This window comes from Sminthopsis crassicaudata, chromosome 5, assembly GCF_048593235.1.
Source record: "Sminthopsis crassicaudata isolate SCR6 chromosome 5, ASM4859323v1, whole genome shotgun sequence".
Lineage (NCBI taxonomy): Eukaryota > Metazoa > Chordata > Mammalia > Dasyuromorphia > Dasyuridae > Sminthopsis > Sminthopsis crassicaudata.
Window position 1 is genome coordinate 45,042,685 of NC_133621.1, and position 19,119 is coordinate 45,061,803.

The 19,119-nt window shown below is 37.8% G+C and overlaps 1 protein-coding gene across 1 annotated transcript in view; it reads left to right on the plus strand.

The window, feature by feature from the left end:
* The window catches only part of CDK6 (cyclin dependent kinase 6), a 236,727-nt gene that overhangs the window by 113,489 nt on the left and 104,119 nt on the right, over nucleotides 1-19,119 (plus strand). The gene's annotated exons all lie outside the window — the stretch shown is intronic.

The following is a 19,119-nucleotide window of genomic DNA, read 5'->3' on the forward strand; positions in this document are numbered from 1 at the left end:
TTGGTGAACAGAGGTGATTGAATGTCCTTGCAGATGAGTGAATGTTCAAGTTGGTCGTGGACACACATGTTGCAGAAACTTCCTGGTGCTTCTGAGCTACTAAAGAGAAACCAGAAGTTTCCAAACATTCCTTGGCAGCCACAGCTGTTTTCAGGTCCCCTTTCTACCCATTATGTCACAGATGGGGAAGAAGGGGCCTGATAAGCGTGGCCTATTGGAGACTTAAAGTGGCAAAGCTTAAATGGGAAGATGGAAATGCTGACTTTGGGAACCAGAAATTTTCTGGCTGTGGGGTTCCATTCAGATGACTGAGTCTTAAAGGCAAAAACCCAAAGCACTTGGTTGAGCCCACACTGCCTGCCCTGCTGAAAGCAGACCTTCATCTCGATAGAATGTAAAAGATTCACCTCAAGTTCCTGCCCTAATGAAGGTGAACAGTTAGGAGAAGCTACTACTCATTCAGATGTCTTGTGGCCATCTCTCTTTTTCAAGGAGGCTCAGGATTTTCGTGAAATGTAAAACCTGGAGCCAAATGTCCCTTCCCTTAAAAGGCAAGCTCTCTGTTTATGCCTAGTGAGCCTCTGTATGGGAGAAATAAAAAGGACAAAGTCGGAGAGATTGAGGTTTTCCCATAATGTTTCATGCTTCCCTCACTACCAGCCCACTTTCAGAGAAGTGCAAGAAGCATCTCTCACTATTCTTTCCTCTCATATAACAACAAAATAACAATGGCAGTATTTGATAATAAGGGGAATGATAATCATGACAGTAACAATAATGATGGTAACAACATAGCGACGATAGTAGTAATGACAGTAACAGTAATGCCAGCAATAATAATAACAATAGCAGTAAAGATGCTGATGATATGTCTAGCATTTATGTATCACTTTCATACAGCTTTTTTATTTAGTGTGTTGCAAAACACTACATCTTATCTCCATCAGATCACTCCTTGATAGCAGAGACTGTGTTTAGTACTTAGCATAGTTCCTAGCACCTTGTAGGTGCCTAATAAATGCTTATTGATTGCCTGACTATGACTGATCCTCACAACAACCCTTTGAGGTTGCTGCTGTTATATCTGATTTACACACAGGATAGCTGAAGCTGAAATTGTTCGAGCCACTTGCTCAGGGTCACACAGTTAGGGATTGTTTGAGGCAGGATTTTAATTCAGATCTTCTTAACTCCAAAACCTGTACTCTAAACCCTGTGCTACTAAGCTAATAACTTCATTGTTCGGTTATTTTTATGACCCCTTTTGGGGATTTCTTGGCAAAGATACAGAAGCAGTTTTGCTGTTTTCTTCTCCAGCTCATTTTGGAGATGAGGAAACTGAGGCAAACAGGGTGAAGTGACTTGCCCAGGATCACACAGCTAGTGTCTAAAGTTAGATTTAAACTCGGGGGTTACTGATTCTGGTCTGGTGTTCTATCCCCTGCAGTGCCACCTAGCTGCCCAATCTAAGAATTGGGGGAGGGGAAATAATAACAGGTAGAATTTATATAATAGTGTAGTCAGTGCTTTATAGATGTGTCTCATTAGATCCTCACATCGCCTCTGAGAAATAGATTGCTATTATCATTTCCATCTTAAAGATGGTAAAATGGAGACTGAGAGTCTTTTAATAGCTTGTCATTGATCTGGAGGAGGACTCCTCAAAGAAGGAGCCACACCTTGACACAGTTGGTGGTTCCATTTTAGGAATACCCACTCCAGCAAATGGGAAATCTGTGAGCATTTACTCTTCCAACTTGTTCTATTTTCCCTGGGACAAAGGAATTTCCAAGGTAGATTTCTCTGGATGTTTTAACAGTGTTTACAGATCCACCCTGATTGAACCATACACACGCTCTTCCAACCCCCATGCAGAGAAAACAAGACATAGGAAAAGTCCAGCTGCTGACCAGGGCAAGCCCTTGGAGGGCTTATTAAAATAACAGCCCTGGAAAAGACGAGGTCTGCTCGTTTCCTTCGCTGGGAAGGGTGAGGTAAGCTTTGGGCTTCCCTAGGAAGCTGTCTTGTAAGTGTTGTTCCCTGCCCTTGGGAAAAGTTTGAATAGGCTTTATGATAACAGAGATACATAGAGAGGGCAAGAGGAAGGGGCTGGGCTGGTGGTTACATAATGTCCAAGATGAATGGATGGAGCCCAGCTATCTGATCCTCTCATTTGGTTCCAGAAAATGGATCTCGAATTCACATGAACACAATGTCTATCGGTAAGACAGGGAATTTTGCCTGGTTTTTATTTTTGTTACAATTTTTTCTATAATTAAATTTGAGAAATAATAGCAAAGCCAGTCAGCATGTAGGATCAATTAGCAATCTCTTCTGTGCTGAAAATTGATATGGCCAGACAGGAAAATACAAACAGATTACTTCACATGCAAAGGAATAGAGAAAGTCAGAAATAGCTGAGTTTTCAGTGGTTTGGGCAGATGTCAGGATTTTCAGGTAGTATGATTCTAAAAATTCTCAAAGATAATGAGTGAGTACATTTGCAACAGGATAATTGATCTGTCTGAAATAATGTCTATTTGAAGTTAAATGCAATACCCAAAGATGGTTTTTTTTCTAATTTCTCTATTTCAAGGCTCTGTACTCATGTCATCCATCCACCAATGCAGTCAGCCCCTTTATAAAATAGTGGATGGTCTTCAGCAGCCAATTTGACCAAAACAATTTATGAGCCTGCAGCCAGCTGGGAATAAACCTTTTCCAACTTAACTATGGTTAAGGTTGGTCCTCAGACAACTGGCATAAAGAAACATAAAAGTCCAGTGACTGGGCCCAGATTCCTAGTTTCTTTTTCTTTATAGGACCTGCTCAAGTTCATGTACCACTGAACTATTTAAGTAGCCACAGCCATCTCCTCAGGAGGACTTCACTGGCCTGGGATAGGAAATTTGGGGGAGGGGTGGACACTGAAATTCTATGAAATTCAAATAATCTAAGAAAATCTATAAATAATTCAAACCATCTATGAAAATAATCCATGAAATTCAACTAACCTATGAATATCTGTGTAATTCAGATAATTTTTCCCCCCTGGGGTGGGAGGAGATACAAATCTAATTTTTTCTTATGAATAAGGGGGAAAAGTCTATTTATTAATGTGCTGCTACAGATGCATACCCATTAGAAAAGACTTGTTACCAAAGTGATCACTTTTTCATAGCTTTTATATCCATTTTGAGGGCAGAATCAGTATACTATCCTGATAGAGCCAGGAAGTGCTAGGACTGAAAATTGCAGAGGAGATGCCAGCCTGTGTGAGGGGAGAGTGTTTGCTTACCAAAGAAATCACTGGTCCGGTACATCTTCCATATTCATTTTTAATAGTTCTTAAGGAGAAAATTCAGCAAAGTTCCCTTTCCTCACAGTCACTTTCAGGATATCATGCTAGAATTTAGTAACAATGGTATAAATAGTAAAATGATATATACTTGATATATTCCTTATACAAAGCAAATTAATAATAGAAGCAGCTGACTTTTTAATCTTATTGGGACTTTGAGGAAGGCTATAATATGATGGAATATCTTGAGGTCACAGACTAGCTGTGGTTTATATATTTGGCGCCACTTGTAGAGGGAATTTTCTAATTGAAGAATTATCATTAAAATCACAAGCTACAGTCCCTATCACTGCCATCAGGGCGTATTACAATCTCTACAAAAAGTAAGGACTTAATAAATGCTTATTGAATGACAACAAATTTCTGAAATTAATCACTGTTAATTAATAATGAAAACATTGTTTGTAATACACCTTTGATTTCACCCCCTTTTACCAATACAGAGCTGAATTTTCTATACAACTTCTAGTCTAAGAAGTTGAGACTTGCCTAGAACCACCAGCCAGAATGTGTCCATGGCAGGAGTTGATCCCTAGTGTCTGGTTCCAAGGCTAGCCCTTGATATCCCCTTGTCTCTCATCATGAATTTATTTTACTCTGCCCTCTCCCCCCATTTTAATGATTCTACCCTAACCTGTTGGGCTTCTCTATTTATGCACAGCCAGTAGGTAGCATGTGGATTCATTAGAATATGTAACTTAAAATCAAAGAATCTTGTATATACCATATTCGTGATTCACCTAAAGGTGTTACCATTCTGTACAAATTGAAACCTATTTTTTGGACATGGCCAATATGAGAATTTGTTCTCTTGACAATATTTTCTTTGTTTATAGTTTATTGTTCTTTTTTCCCTCAATGCAAGAAGAAATAGAAAGAAGAGGAAATAGATTTTTATTCATTGAAATTTTTTTAAGGTCCTTATGAAGGCTAATTTCCCTCTGTCTGTTGGATTGTGAATAGTAGAAGAAATATTTTATATGGAAATTTACACAGCATTTTCCTCACAAGCCTATGAGGTAAAATATAATATGAAGTCCTTTCACATTCAAGAAAACCCCATATCTTATCTAGAGTCCAATAGTTGAAGTTTCTGAATCAGAATACAGACCAGGTTTCCTTGCCTTTTAGTCAAATTATCCCCTTCTCCCCACTATACCATGTTGCCTTTCTTGTACCTAAGCTTCCTCTTGGTCTAAGATACTTTCTTTAATCCTTTATCTTGGCCCCAAAGGGAATGGAAGAAGTTGAATGTATGAATTGAACGTCTCAGAGTCAAGCTGAAAGTGATGGTTTAGAAAGAATGCAGTGTTTTTGAAACTTGATGACTTATTTGAAGACAAAGCTATTTTTTGCCCCTAGAGTCTTTGGGGTTTGGCAAGCTAAAGAAATGAGATCAGATTATTCAACTCTAGGATAATTGACAGCCCTCCAAAAAAAAAAAATAACCAATTTCATTTCGTCCCCTTGATTTTTTTGTAAATTTATAAACACATTGATTACATTAATGCATATGAAAAGAAAACTAAAAGGCAGCTTAATTCAGCTTAAATGTAATCATGGCCTTAGAGGTCAATTGATAAAATACTTCACTCCTTTTGCTAGAGAAATGAAGGCCTGTAGGTGCAGAATGTTACACGTATTCTCAGACACAATTGCTTAGCTTTTTTTCAGTGGAAGATTTTGCTGGAGTTATTCAGAAAATGACTAATGTAATAAACAAAAGGCATTAACAAAACTTCAGAGTATTTGTGTATTAGTACATATATCCATGAATGTGTGAAAAAGCCCAACAATTTGTATCCAAGTAGCTACTTTCTGTCAAAGTTGAAGCTTTTTCACAAAGGGGTCCTTCTCCTTAGGAAATCATAAGGAGCATGAATCTATGCCTTTTTACAGATGGAGAAAATGGAAAGACTTAAAAATTGTGACATGAATAAAAATCTTCACACAGAAAGTCAGGAATCAATTTAGTGGGTCTAAAGAAGAAGGAAGAGATTTATTGTTGGTCACTGGCATCTGAAGCTTACAAAATACTTCTCATAACTTACATCACTTGGTTCTGACAACAACTCTTTAGATAGAGAAAATATTATCCTTGCTTTGCCAGTCAAGGCACTGAAATTAAATGATTTGCCCAGACTCATATATAGCTAATGTCAGACAGCGGAATTTAGACTTTTGTTTTCCAGCTTCCTCCAGTATTCTTTTTCTCTTCCCAAGATGCTATGTAACTTCTCTTTTAAAAAAAATCTCTGTTACCTAGAATTGACAGGAAATTATTCCTTCTGAGAATTTGACCTTTGTCATACTAAACTTTAAAAAAAAAAAAACCCCACAGATTTTTGAGAGAAATATTTAAAATATATATATTCTGTGTAGTTTTGTCTCCCCAAACAGAGGATTTAACTTATATGATTTAACTTCCTTGACATCTCAGGGTCATCGTGAACCTTAGTCATTGGTTTTTGCCACAGATAGCATTCTAGATGCAATGATAGGTTTTTCCATTCTCTAGTGTAAGAAAGAAATATCCTTCTTGTTTCCAGAGCTAGCCCCTCCATTTCACTTCCTCAGGCTTCTCTCCTCCTGTTCTCTAAAAATCTGCCACCAGTTTAATTCAGGCCTCTAGTTTTTTCTTGTCCTGGAGTATTACAACTTCTTATAGTCTCTTCCCGAGGCCTGTTTTTTCTTTCTCTGTCCATTGCTGATTAAGTTTTTGAAGCATGTCCCCCTCTTCTCTCCACCTCCCCCCCCCCATTGCATTGCAAAATCTTCTAATAACTCTCTGTATGCTCCTGAATAATGTCTAACCTCCTTAGCTTGGTTGTTTAACACCTCTCACACTGTTTATTTTTCATGTGCTGCTTCCCATCCAAATTCATCTTTTTTCTGTGCCCCAACTTTAGCCTGCACTTTCCAGTTTCTCTCCCAAACTTGAGAGGTTTTTTTCCTCCTCACTCTTCCCCTTGGGCTCCAGTTGGCATCCTTCAAGGCTCACTTCAGGGGCTACCTCCTTGAAGCCTTCCCAATTTTTACAGGTTAAAGATAGTATCTTTCTCAGATGATTAAAAATCTGTTGGCCCTCTCCTGTGCACCTATAACATTTCTGTCTCTTCACTTTGTCTCTGGCTTATCTATGAAAAGTTTCCCTACTTATAGACATCATGAGCCAATCACATCCTCTGTTTCTGGCCAGTGAGTTAGCCAGTAGGCATAGTTCAACAGGTGTTATTTGAGGATGTTTTTATTTCATCCATGTTTTTCTTATAACTGGATTTTTGGAAACTATTTCTTGACAAGGGGGAAAATAACCTGGGGGAGGGCAAGAAAATTTCGAGATTTAGAGAAATGCAGTGGCTACATACCTGGATTTAGGATAATGAATATAAACAAAAATGCATATGTGCACATCTGCGAATTAGGAAATAGTATTGCTTTATTACAAAATATTTTTATTTAAAATTTATGGAATAGTTTCATAGGGTGTAGCCTGGATACTTAGCAATAAAGAAGAAACATTTTCTCTGTCCTCTATAATAAAAAAATGTGTCTTTACTGTATTAAAAACCCATGCTTTTTATCTGACTTAAAACTATTCTTTAGTCATTGCCTCTTTTATTATCATGTAGACTCAGATATTGAGATATCCTTCAAGCTTAATGCATTTCACCCATTGTGAACTTACACCTAATATAGTACCTAATGTATCTGGCTTTGCACCATGTCGGCTCTCTGAAACTATGAAAAATGGACTTCTCTGACCTTTTTTGGTGTATTGAGCTTGTAGTGTTCAGAAGAACTGAGGGAGTCTGGAATGTATCCTCCTAAACATGTCTCAGGGAGGTTCTTTCCATTGCACAGAACCTCTACAGAATATTAACTCATGCGGTTAAAGATGTCTTGGCTCCCCAAAAATATCGTGTAAGGAAGATAGTTTTCAATATGATGACTTACAGTGACTAGCATAATGAAAAACTGAAACATTTATCACATCTATGATTGAGTAAAAATCAGTCAAATTTTAGACTTTTGAACATATTAACCCTTTTTTGGGTATGCATTGTCTTTAAAGATGGGGGGGGCAGCTGAGGAAGGGGGAAGCACTAGCTGATCATCTCCGCAGCAGTTTTGGCAGCAGCTAAATAGTTCTGTGTTCCTTCTGTACAGCTAGAATGGGACATAAGGAAATTTTAAATGGACTGATTATGGTACCCAGGATTGACTAGTTTCACCTTTCTTTGTATCATTTGCACTTAGCACAGTGCCTATCTCATAGTAGATACTTAATAAATGTTTCTAGACCTGACTTATCTGATCTCCATCCTGGACATGGTTAACCTGTGACTTTGATGAAGATGCGGTTACTCTGTGACTGATATAGTGAGCAGGCTTTTTCATGCACTCTGTTGGCTACAAAAGTTGTGTGAAATTTGTTGCTTAAATCAGGGGATGCTTTTAGAACTTAAATTTTCAAACTGAAAGAAGAGTTAGTAACTTTTTGGGTAACATTCTTATTTTATAGATGCCTAGGTGAAGAAATGTGCCCTATTCAAGGAACAAAGAACTTGTTGGCGAAAATCCGTTTAGGGATGGAGCACTTCCAAATTTCATTCCTAGCATCATCTCTGTGACCCCAAACTGACTCATCAGAGTTTAGCCTTAAGATTATAAAAACCATAAAGGCCAAAACTGTACCCATTCTCTCTACTACTTTGCAGATAGTTAATAAATGCTTATTGGCTGATTTTTGGTCTGAATTTACCATTTTTTGAAGTGTAATTTATAGTCTTCTAGAATAAGTAGCTAGTTTTAATGTGTAGATTTTATTAAGAACTCCAGGTATCCATGATGTTTTAATTCTACTATGAAATATCTACATCTTTCCCTACATAACCCCATTACTGATTATCTCAGCCACTTTTGTTATCGTAGGAATAGCTTGTTCTCCAAGGTTTACAGAGCTGCTTCCTTCAAACTATTCTGTGAAGCTGGTATCAGGATCATCATTTTGCAGATGAAGAAATGGGAGGTTTAGGGGCATAAACATCTTACCCGTAATTGCTCCATTAGAAATATCCACTTGTTCAACAAACATTTTTTAGTAACTCGTCAAATAGCTGGGAAACTATTCTTTCTTATTTGTCTTTGTCTCTTGGCTAGTTTTTTAGTATCTGTGGTACCCTGAGTAAGTGACTGAATATTTCAGACTCCGTTTTCTCATCTGTAAAATGTGGGGGACAGGGGTTAATAACAGTACCTGCCTTACAGGATTATTGTGACAGATGAAATAATATTTGTAAAGTATTTTGTAAACCTCAAAAGTCCTATGCAAATGCTAATTAATAAATAATCAACCTGTAAATAACCATATAAACAAGATTTATACAGGATAAATTGGGGTGGGGAGTTCTCAGGGAAAGCACTAAGACTAAGGAATGAGGTGGGACTTTAGCAGAGACATGAAGGAAGCTAGAGAAGGTAGGAGTCTTTCCAGACAGGGATACAATCAATGGAAATGCAAGGAGCTGAGAGATTGTGTTAAATACAAGGAAAACCAAAGAAACTAGGTGGTTCAATGGATAGAGTACCAGGCTTGGAGTTCACTGAATAAAAGTAGAGGTTATAGGAAGACTTGCGAGGTAGGAAGGATCTGGATTAGGAAGGTCTGTAAAAACTAAACAGAGGATTTTGTGTTTACTCCTTGAGGTTCTCCAGATTTTCTTTCTTTTTGCCCTGCTTTGGTGTCCTCCATACCCCTGGACCTTATCCTTCTTTCTAGTACTTTTGCAACTTAGGGATCTCTCCACCTGCCTTTTATGGGTGGTCTCCCCCAATTAGCCTGTAAACTCCTTGAGAGTAGAAACTGTCCCATTTTTATATTTGCATTCCCAGCTTTTATCATAGTGCTTGGCACAAAGAAAGGGGTTAAATGCTTTCATTCACTTGAGCCCTTAACCATGTAGAAGCCTTGGCTGAAAGGGGCTGGAGACTCCTGTCTTCATAGAGGATCCAAGAGAAGAAATTCTTGTTCAAAGGCTTTCTAACCTTGAATCCACTCTTCTTTCCACCATGCCTTTCCTGTCACTAGAGTCCTACTGCCTTGATTCAGGTCTTAAAGAATTGTATTCTATTGTTAGTTTGAACTAGAACTAGAACCATTTGTTCTCTGATTAATAAAACTCACATCCTCATTCCACCACACTGTGTGAGATTATCAGTGTGTATATCTACGTGATGGGTCTCTTTGCCACCCTTCTCACCTTGGCTGCTGCCATTTCTCATGAAAGGCCATGTCAATGCATCCATCTTTATCTATAAGTCACCATTTTCTTATGTGGCAAGGTGGGATACAAGATATGTTCTCAAATCAAGCCTAGACTATGCAGTTAACCACTCTTTCCCTATTGGTGTTGTAGAATGTGAATTATATCTCTTATTTCCATGATATTTTTGTTTCCTGTATTGATATGATGACTCGTTACTTTAATGACATTTCATTATAAATTTAAGTGGTTTTATTCTATTCAGCAAACATTTAGGCTAGCTTCTGAAACACAAAAGCAAAAAACAGATCTTGCACTCAAGGAAATTATTTTCTACTATTGAAGTAGGTTAGGGCTAGATTGCAAAGGGCTTTAAAAGCTAAACAAACAAATGAGTTTATTTTTTATTCTAAGAGCAATTAGGGGATCATTGAAGTTGGCTGAGTAAGGAAATCCCATGGTGTTAAGGAAATTTTACCTTAAGGAAAATTCTTCTGATAGGAGATATAGGATGGGCAATGAGAAAAAAATTAGGGGACATAGAAAATCAGTGGAGATTGATAGGAAATAAAATTAGGTGGTTCAATGGCTAGAGTGCTGGAGTTCAAATCCAACCTCAGACACTTAATAGCTAAGTGGTGCTGGGCAAATCACTTATCCCTGTTTTTCTCAAATTCCTCATCTGTAAACTCAATTTCATCAAATGAAGAATGGTCAAGTGTTTAGAACAAGTGACTGGCATTAATATATATATACATGGATACATACACATACTATATGGCATATATGTAAATATTAGCTGCCGCCGTCATCATCATTGTCTTTTTTTTTTTTTTTTTTTTTTTTTTTTTTTTTGCTGAGGCAATTGGGGTTAAGTGACTTGCTCAGGGTCCCACAGTTAGGAAGTGTTAAGTGTCTGAGGTCAACTTTGAACTCAGGTCCTCCTGACTTCAGGGCTGATGCTCTATCCACTGCGCCATCCAGCACCTTGCTAGGTTAGACCCACTTTTTAAAGAGGTTTAAATACCAGGCTAAAGAGTTTGAATTTTAACCTAGAAACCAAAGGTAATTAGCCCCTAAAAAGTAGATCAGACTGCATTTTTTAACAAACATGGAGAAAAGATGTGAAAATTAGAAGAGTTGATAGGATGCTGGGAGTCAGAGGAGACCTGGTCTCTAACTTCTCCGGGCCTCAGTCTTCTGTCTAAAATGAAGGAACCAGCCCAGATGGCCTTGGAGCTGCATCTATAGATGCACCACCAGAGTGGTGATTCCATTTCAAGAGTTTGGAGTAGGGCAAACTAAAGTAAAATATGTGTGTCGAATACATACGATAATTGGAGCATTCTCCATTCTCAGCACTTTGGGTATCATTAGGATTGCAGACTTGTGCCAGAAAGATATCTTATGGTTGTCTGGTCCAAACTCTACCACACATACCCATTTTACAGATGATTACACTGAGGAGCCCAAAAGGGTTTAAGCAACATCACAGGGGCCACTGGCAGAGACAAAGCCCGGTCTTCTGAAGGCCCTTTCCACTCTACCATGACCAATTGCATTGTGAATGTGAGCTTTATGCCATTGTGTCCTTGGAACAGTCCTGAATTGGTTATTTCCAAGTGATAGGGTGAAGCAGGACCAGAAGTTGGCTGAACAATGTCATCATTTACTAGAGAAAATAAATTGTTTATGCTTGTTTTCCTCTTCGGGCATGTTATATTTACTATGGAGACCTGGCAGGATTTGTGGCCCTCCTTGGGCAGCGTGCTCGCTCCCACAGAAGCCTCCTGACTCTTGCCAGCACATACTGAATAAATCAGGCCAAGAGCCTTACGGGGGAATATAATGGAAAAACCCCGCTACCCCTGCAATCTCATCCTCTCTGAGGGAAGCCGGGGAGCACCTATCCAGCCGGAAAGACTCCTGAGATTCCCTGCCCATTTAGCCCCTCCGCGTTATGACTCAACCAGTTCTGTTTGGTTAAAATCCTGCCCTTGCCAATACCCATTTCCTACTTAACAATGGAGTGTTTGTGTTGGTTTCATTTTCACTTTCATCAATAAGGGAAGTGGGACACAATGGGGGCCATGCAAAGAGCTGAGAACAGAGCGTGTTTTTTGTTTGGTTTTGTTTTTCGGGTTTTTTTGGTTGTTTGTATTCAAGATTCCCAGGGCTGGGCGGGTACATGGACCTGGCCCAAGCCAAAACAAACAAAAAATAAACCATCCGGATTCTCAGTAGTACATCCTCAGTAGTAATGAAAATATATCTTGTCTTCCTATCAGATATGTTCAATGGGCTCCAATGCTGATAACCATGGTAGACATTTCTTGCCAGTCTGAATATCCTAAATTCTACTTATTACAGAAAGCTTCTCAAGAGGGTAGCAGGGATGCGTGGGGTTCCGCCATGCTTATTTGTGGTCTTAATCAGAAGACAACTTATAAAAGGTGATCCTTCATGTACTCACCTAAAGTCACTATTGCAAATTATGTCTAGGTGAAAATAGTTTAATTATGATCCTACTGCTTGGAGGATGTTTTATGCTTGGGAGAGAAGACATGGTATTCGTCTACCCAGGATGTGACATCAAGGTAGGATTTGTGAAAGACCTGGCTTTCTATCCCAGTGCTGGTGAGTTGTGCTTTCTTTGAGATGGATAAGTCTTTATGGTACTAGTGAGGACCAAACATTGTTTAAAAGTCACTAAGAAAGAACCATTCTTAACTGATGAAGTTTATGGACTGTTCTTAGAATAATGCTTTTAAACACATTACTTAAAACATAGGCTTACAAAGGAAACCAGCCATATCGAAATGCTATTTTTCAATCATGTCCTTCATGTTTCTCTTTGGATTTTCTTTTTTTTTTTTTCTTTTTTATTAAAGTATTTTATTTTCAAAATATAAGCATGGATATCTTTGGGATTTCTTGGCAGAGATATTAGAGTGGTTTCCCATTTCCTTCTCCCGCCCATTTTACAGAGGAGGAAATTGAGGCAAACAGGACTAAAAAATGGCTTGCCCAGGGTCACACAACAGGAAGATTAGTTTTTCCGACTCCAAACTCATTACCATCTAGCTATCCTAAAACACATGCATGTGTGTATACATAGATGTAGATATAGATATATAAAATATTTTTTTCTTCAAGTTTGCAAATCTCTAAAAATACCTGGTCTAAAGAAATATTTTCTGCAGGAAATTCTCAAAAGATTCACTATTGTTGTAGGAAACTGCCAGAAATCTATACAACTTTCCCTCAAATCTGTTTTCTTTAATTACTCTGCTAATACTAGGGCCTTTTCTCTAGGATCATTTCTAGTTCACTCAATATATATATCTCGTTGGTGTGTGGTTATTTACATGACCCCTCCGCCATTATATTGTGAACTTCTTAAAGGTAGGGATTGTGTGTGTGTGTGTGTGTGTGTGTGTGTGTGTGTGTGTGTGTGTGTGTGTGTGTGTGTGTGTATTTATATATTTATCCCCAGTGCTTAACATAGTGCCTGGCACATAGTAGGTACTCAGTAAATGCTTGTTAACTTGAGATTTTATAGAGAGGACAAATACTTTTTACAGTCTCTTCAGAAGTAATTTTTCAAAAGGAAAGTTACTGATATTTTCTAATTAGAATTTTTTAAATGAGAGAGGACCCAAGTTTAAGATACAGAGTGAATTATTTTAGTATTTCAGAAATTCAACCATTTGTTCAACAGACACCTATAAAGGGCCAACTATGTGCCAGGTTGTAGAGATTCAGATACAAAAAGGAGAGAGTCCCAACTCTCAGGGATCTTACTTAGATGCTTGTGTGCTTATGTACGTCCACGTGCACATACATACATCACAGTTATTACAGCATCTCTGGCTAGAAAGTGTCTTTTCATTCTGACTTTGTTACGACAGCCTTACTTCTGGTGGCACTAATCACAGGAAGTTGTTTCTTGCCTAAATATGCATAGTTTCTTAGTCCTAGGTCCAAGGTTCATGTTATTGGAATTCTCTATTGTCCTATGTTGGGCATGTAAAAATTCCCCTTATCCGGTACGCTGCATACCAGCTGAGCTGCTGGAACGAGAAGGCTTTTTAAATATGCTTGCTTTTGATTATTTTTCCAGTGACTTCAGAATGGTGTGATAAAAACAGATGAGTGATCTTGGGAGTTTCATTTTTTTGGTAAAAGGGTGAGGTTCAATTCTTTTAATGTCCCGTTGAGCAGTATTAAAGCCTATAAAAGCCTGCTTAAAGTTCTAGATGTTGATTGGTTCGTATCCACGGGCAGTCAGAACTATAATTAGGATAGGGCGACTGGGATTATACCTTAAGTGTCCAAATTGTAGGTATATAGTTCTAAAAAATAGAGCAAATCCATAGTGAATGATTATCACTAATAATAAAACTGAACTCCACTTTATGATCCATTGCAACAAAAATCCATTTTTCTGTGTGAAAGGGATTCCACCCCTGGGATAATTTTAGCAATTGTCAAATTTTTAATGAACTTTGAATGTTCAACTGAATCAAAATATTAATAATGTAAATCCGGTTATCAAAGATGCACTTATTAGATACATGATCATTCTTTTTACTATTGATTCTCCAGTGATGATTTTGTCATACATGTTCATCATGGCATAAAACATATACAGATAAATTTTATTGCAGCAACTGGTGTCAGAATTTTTTTTTTTGAACAATGGAGAGTCAAGGTGCAAGGAAAAGCAACAAACATTTATTAAGTTCTGACTGTGTGCTGGGCACTGGGTTAAGTCCTAGGGAAATTAAAAAAAAAAAAACAAACAGTCTGCCCTGGAGGAGTTTCCCGTCTAAAGGGAGAAACAATCTACAAGCAACGATGTACAAATAAAATATATTCAGGCTAAATTGGGACCTTTTGGATTGCTAGTTATTTATAGTGGACTAGAACGGGGGGCCTCCAGATTGCTTCAAGACTGGGGCTCTACCTGCTCAACTTTGTATGCACAGGTCATTCTGAATGTTCCTAAGACCAGCTAGCCCATTTTAGACACTCTATAAACATTAGTAGAGTTTCCAATTCACTATTTTTAATTATTTCTTTTAATTGTTCTGATGTAATTTACTCATTTGTCATGGTAACGAAAGTATATGGAGCTGTTTTTATTGGTTTTAAATATATATCATTATAAGACTGTTTTTGATTTGTTCTGAATATGACGGTGACTTCCTGTTGCAGGGATCAAATGTAAACTCTTCTGTCTGGCATTTCATTCGCTTGGCAAATCTGACCCCTTCCTGCCTTTCCAGTCTCCCTACATTGTAGTTCAGCCATATTTGTCTAGTTGTTTCTCAGATGGAACACTCCTATCTCCCAACTCTGAGTCTTTGCCCTGATTATCCCCATGACTACAGTGATCTCCCTCCTCACCCCTATCTCCTGATTTCCTTCAAATTCCAACTAAAATACCCATCTTTTGCAAGAAGCCTTTCCCAGTTCCCTTTAGTACTAATGCTTTCCCTTTAACATCATAATATAGCATTTAGATATAATTGTTTGCAGGTTGTCTCCTGCATTAGATTATAAGCTCCTTGAGGGCAGGAACTGTTGTCTTTCCTTATATCTCCAATGCGTAGCACATAGTAGGTGCTTAATACTTGCTCCTTATTCTTGTAACTTGTCTGTATCCCTAGTGTCTGGCACCTGCTAAGTATTTAATTCATTTTTCTTATTGTGACTTATTTGTACTCTCACCTCTTGTTACCCTGCCTGGCACGTAGTAGGAGCTTAATCAATATTTGTTGCTGACTTTCTGCCATTGTCCCTCATGTTTATGATGCACTCAATCCTTTCTCACTTCTTCCTCTTAGAATCCCTGGTTTCTTTCAAGACTCAGCTCAGAAACCACATTTACCTTCTCACAAGCCATTCCTAGTCCCACTAATGCCCTCCCACCCAAAAACCCACCTTGGGTTCATTTTGTCCACATTTTGTATATAGTTCTTTGTGTCTCTGTCACCTACCTCATTAGAATGTAAACCCCCCAAAGGAAGGGATTGTTTCACCTTTGTATCTTTAATTTTTAGCACTCTGTCTGCTATATGTGAAAAGCTTAATGAATGCTTGCTGACTAATCACGGAATTACTTTCTGATAATAATTTGAGCACTTAGGGTATCTCACATTAAATCTTTTGTGGTCATGGTCTTCCTTGTTGCTTAATAACTCCTAACGTATGAATCAGGTGGGAATCGCTAACTTTGTTCCTTTGGAGAAGGTAAAGTCCCACTGGGCTTTAGCATGTACCATGCTGCTACATCTTGGCCCTCCATACCTCAGCATTGTCTTCTCATGTATGGATGTAACCTAAGAACCCATGAGCCTTGTCCTCTGCTTAGCCACTACAGTGGAAAGGACTTTCCATTAACCCAACAGCTGACCTTCAATGTGCCATTCCCCCAAATTTACAGCATGAATTTCTTAAGGTCGGAGACTCCTGCTTTTTCTGTTTGTTTCCTTGGAGCTTAACACTGAACTTGGCACAAAATAAGCACTCATTATGTGCTTTTTATTCATTCGTTTTCAAAGTTGTAGCCCAATATCATTACTTTGATTTTATAAGCCCTGGGAAAAGTGCCATATGGCCTCTAAGTATTTTAAATATTTTAATCAATTAAGTTCTGTTTTGAGAAATTGACAAGATCCTTTTAAAGTCATTGGAAACGCCCTGGAGTTTCACAAAGTCAGGGTTGGGAAACCACTGCCCTTGGGTACCATTTAGTGTATTATCCAACTGGAAGTAGGACCCATTCCTGTAACATTATGTACAGATGTCTCCCAGAGGCAACTCTAAAACTTTTATATTTTTTGCAGTTTGTAAAAATTGTAGAATTATAAAATACAAAACAGACCTTAGATATACCTGCTTTGTTACAAGGACCTCAGAAGCCAAGACACATGGTCTCTGTTGCTTGGGTGTTTGAGTATCGATAAGTGGTCACCGTTTTCTTTTGTCTGACTTTTGTCTTAATTTGACAGTTGCTTCTTCTTTCCTGTCTTATTTACATCATCTTCTTTTTCATCATCACTATTATTATCCCTATTTCTGTTCTGCAGCTGGCAGCTTTAATGTTATATCCTTTGATTAATGAATGACCATGTTGTCAGGTAAGGCCTTCTGGTCCACCAGCATCTTTATTTACTGTGCAGTGAAAAAGGGACAAAGTAGATACCTTGTTGTTGTGGTTGAACTCTTAATTCTGCACCTCGAGGATGTAACTGCATCTGTAAAAATCCTCTGAAACACTCAAAAAGACAGAATTTGTGGTTAGCCCTGTAGAGATAAATTGACCTAAGTGAAATGAAGAGAAAAGAGAAGTCTTAGTAGGGCATCCTGAAAGTTCATGGAATACAAAACAGATTTGTAAATATAGAAACCACCAAAATCAAAGAGTTTAGTCTCTACAGCTTATATCCTTTTATGCCGGTAAAAGGTTTTCCAAGATTCCTATTCTACCATAAGCCTTTGTCTTTTTTTTTTTTTTTTTTTTAATGCATAAAGTTATCCTCTTTTCCTTTTCCCTTTTCTGCTTGGACTGATAGCTTTTTTAGAAAGGAACTGGTGCCTTGAAATAGACAGGAATGTTTGGGAAAATGCGATTGGTGAACTCCAGAGTTCCGAGGCCGTGGAGAGATTTGATGAGTGACATCAAAGGCTATCTACACCTTATGTAACACGGGATGATTTCCACGAGGTGGGGACTGGACGTGGTATCAGTTCTTGTGGGAAAATATGCTTCAGTGACTTACTGGCACTGGTTTTGGAATGTGGTATTTAAAAGTACCTTTTTACAGTGGGAAAGAATTCTGTCAAGAATAAACAGTCTGACCTTGTTAAATGGACCAAAGTCTGTACATAACCTAGTTCCAGAAAACTAGTTTTTACTAGTCTAAAAAAAGGGGGCAGATCAAAATAAATGTAACTAAACTTTTTAATGGGTAAAGATTGTTTTAATTAAGAATATAAAACGAGCTCCTTCTCCCTGGGAAAAAAAAAGGAAAATCATTGATTAAAAACTAAACGGGATAATAAAGTCATCAGGTACAGCCCCCCTTTTACTTTAAAACCCAAGGAAGCAAAATGACTTATCCCATAGGTAGCAGAATCCAGGTCTTCTGATTGCAAATCCATCTCTCTTATGGTGAACCATGCTGCTTCCATCTCTGAATCTCAGTCAAATGCATCACAGAACAATTTTCCTGAATAAATTGATACCAAAATAATTTTAGAAGAATTGTTTTGAGGCAAAAAAAGACAGAGCTGAATAAAAACAGCAGGAAGCTTATCATCAAAGATGGTGACAGTGAAAGTTTGGATGGAGTAGGCTGGTGATGGAAAAGAAATGTGAAAAAGTAAGCATTAATGGAAGTGGAAAGAGTGGAACTAGATGAAGAATCAGATGGTGAGTGGAGAGAGAGAGAGACAGACAGACACTCTTTTAGGAGCTAGTGTTATAGCTAGGTTATATCAGAGACTATGGAGACCAGTCCCATTATGATGATACAAATAAGGAAACTGAGGCCAAAAACAGACCTCAGGAGCAGAATTTGGAGTCTAGACCTTTAGTTATAGAGTAGTAATGCTAGATACCACATACAAAGTAATCTTTACTCAACACCTTTATTTCCAAAAACAATGTCTTTTAAACTGATGTTCTAAGAAAACAGTATTTCTCATGGGCCATCATAGCAGAGGGGGAGGTACTATGTAATATTGTGAACAAAAAGTACAGTTATCATTGGAATGTAACAGAACTGTGTGATCCAAGTTTATATTTAGGCTAAATTACTTCTAATTAATTCACATTTCATGGAACATTTCTTAAGTACACTCTGTATGCAAGTCACTATCATAGGGATTGGAGGTACACAATTAAATAACACCAATTCCTGCTTTCTGGGAGTTTTGCAATATGATGAAAGCAAATGCACCAGTAATTTTAGTACAGGACAGAGTGAGACAAAGACATTTGACAAGAGAGTTTTTTTTTTCTTTTTTCTTTTTTACCCAGAAAATGCCTTCTTTTGAAGAAAACAGCATCTCAGATGGGCTTTTAAAGTAAAGGAGAAATTCCATCTGCCTGACCTGGAATTGGGTGTGGGAATGGCGATAGGAGAGGGAAGAATGAGAAAAGGCCACCAGAGGAATCTGATTTGGCTGGAATATACAAAACCCAAAAGGGACTCATATAGGAGGGCTGAATAATTGATTTGGAACATTATTGTTGAAGGGTTTGAATGCCTGTTCACCAGTAAGTTTATTATACCTTAGTAGTAACCTTAAACTGAAATCATTGATTTACCTTCAATAAATTTCATACTTGAAATAATGTTTATGGATTTAGAATTTAGTTTTCTAAATTTAATATGTATATCCTATATTTACATTTAACAGAGGACTAGCCCTTTTTAAGCCCAATCTTTAATGAGAAAGTCTTATAAAATTTTTAAT